Below are 2,772 nucleotides of genomic sequence, written 5' to 3' on the forward strand. Positions count from 1 at the left end.
GAAACAACGATGAACCAGTCTCATGTGATAAGTGTGACAACATGGGAAGCATCCGTCTAGTAATTTTTGTGTACATTTGGACAGGCAGACTCTTACAAATGAGCTTCACCCAACAGCATTACAAAAATTATTTTCACGTCAAGGTTGATGATCTGCACCATCAGATCTTAGCTAACGGAAATATCCGGAACAAACACCCTCTCACAACACTTTCTGCCTCTTCACTGCTCTCTACACCTTTCAAACATCCTCTCTTCAACAAGTATTTGCTCAAAATTGTTATTTCTTGCTCCATTCTTGGAACATTCTCTCTTGCCTCTAAACGCAGTTGAAAATTTTCTTCACAAACTACACAACAGCAATGGAAGTTGTTATTCAACAATTCCCTTTATGTCAACATACTTGGTTACAGGTTAAGTCAAAGGATGCATGAAATAAAAACATAAGCTGGAAACATGCAACATAATTAATCCTATTTGTACTGCAAACAGATTAGTATTTTCAGTGCTGAGGGATTACTTGCGAAATATCATAATCCATATTGATGTTGAACTGAACTGTGCCTTGCAACAGACCCATGTAGCCCATAGAGTCAGATGCACATGTCACCACCAATTGAAAGTGAAGTGTGAGCTTCAACGCCCTGACATAAAGGAGAAGACAGATTCCGAGTTTCTTCCCACTCACCACTTCCCTCTCTGACTATCCCGCTCACTGCTTCCCTCTCTGATCTTCCCACTCTCTGGTTTTTCTGCTCCCTAATTTTCCCAATTACCACTTCCCTCACAGCCACTGCATTCCTGCCTGATCCTCCCAATCACACGTCTCCTTCTCCCTTGCTCATGTCCTTCCTCTTACTGCCTCTCTCCCAAGCCTTCAATCACAGTGAATGGTCAGGAAAACGTAGCAGTGAGCAGGAGGGAAGTGGTGACTGGGATGATGGGAGAAGGAAGCCAGGAATCAAGAGCGGTGGCAAGCTGGAGGTGGGAATTGGCAAGCAGGAAATAAGGTGAAAGAGTTAATAGTAATAAGTTATTAAGAGGTGTTAACTTCTTGAGGATTAAGATTTTTGAACCAGTTATTGTCACTGAGCTAGTCATTTTGCTACAGTTTCACACATTAAAAACACCTGGGCATTTCTGGAAAGTTTATGCAAAGTTTTGGATTCCGAGCACACATTTCCAAATAATAATGCTAAAGTTGGAAACACTTGACAGCGGAACACAGGGCTATAGAAAATAGGAACAAAAGTAGGCCATTTGGCTCCTTGATTCTGTTCCACCAGACAACTAGATTGAAGCTTATTTCCTACTTCAGGGCCATTTTCCCACTCTTCTCATTTATCTCGATATCTTTAATGGCTAGAAATCCATCAATTTCTGACTTGAATGATACAGTGACTGAGCTTCCATTGCACTTTGAGTTTCAGAATATCAAAGCTTTGCCTCAGAATGAAGAATATCCTCCTCATCGCAATCATAAGTGGCCTACTTATTCTCAGACTTTGTCCACTAGTCCATTAGTTCTAAACATCCCAGTCAGGGGAAATGTCCTTTCTGCAACTACCATATGGAAGACTTAAATATTTTGCAAATTTCAACACGATCACCTCTCATTCTTCTGTAATGTTGCTCAGATCCCTCAAACTGTCGGCGTAGGACAATCCTGCCTTCCCAGGGATCAGTTTGGTGAATGCTTGTTGCATTCCCTCTATGGCAAATATATTCTTTCACGCAGATAACAAAGAGACCAAAGCTGCTCACAATACCCTGGGTATGGTCTGAACAAGGTTGTATTACTCCATGATTCAAAAGACCGTGGATGCAGAATCTTTAAATATTTTTAAGGCAGAGGAAGATAGGTTCTGATTAATCAAGGGGACGACAGATTATCAGGAATATGCAAGAATGTAGAGTTGAGGTTAAAATCACATCAGCCATGGCCTTACTGAACGGCGAAGCAGGCTTGAGTGGCTGCGTGATTTACTGTTATTCCTTGTTCATATGATTGCAGTTCACTTTTTAGGAGGGTAAACAACGTGGCAGCACCCACTGCTTCTCAGAGCCAGGCTATACTTCTGGAAGGTGAGAGTGGTAGTGTGCAAAGCACATGTTTCCGTTGAATATGATTATTTTATGATATTGACAAGGACATACCAATTTTAAGATACTTCCATGGATTTGCTGGTGGAATTATGGGCAGGAAGGAGGCTCTATTCCTTCAAATTTCAGATTGTGTAGCACCAAAGAATCCAGTAGGCACAGAGACACCATCAACCAGATAATAATCAGATCCTTTGAATCTGTGATTCCCTATTTTTACTTCACGTCTCTCAGTTCTAAGTTGAATCGCCAACCCTGAATTGTCTTCTTTCATGAGATAGGCAGGAAAAGGACCATGCAGTCATTTCTTGGTGTTAATAGTCCTCACTTCCAACTGTTTCACATGCTTCATGGGCTGAGGTAGGACTCCTTGATGATTCATCAGCATTTTGTATGTTGTGTTTGCATATCCTATTAGCACTGTTTACACAATTGGAGTTCTTTCAGGCTTATTCTAAATTCCCTGCTGATCTCAATTAAAGTCTGTACTTCTGATTTTAAAGTTGAATCAATTCCATTGATAGTCAATCCAATAAAATGAAACAAATGAAGTGAAACAAATACAGGACTAAATGTGAATCAGAGATAGTAGGAACTGCAGATGCTGGAGAATCCGAGACAACAAGGTGCAGGGCTGGATGAACACAGCAGGCCAAGCAGCATCATAGGA

This window comes from Rhincodon typus, chromosome 16, assembly GCF_021869965.1.
Source record: "Rhincodon typus isolate 14 chromosome 16, sRhiTyp1.1, whole genome shotgun sequence".
Taxonomy (NCBI): Eukaryota; Metazoa; Chordata; class Chondrichthyes; order Orectolobiformes; family Rhincodontidae; genus Rhincodon; species Rhincodon typus.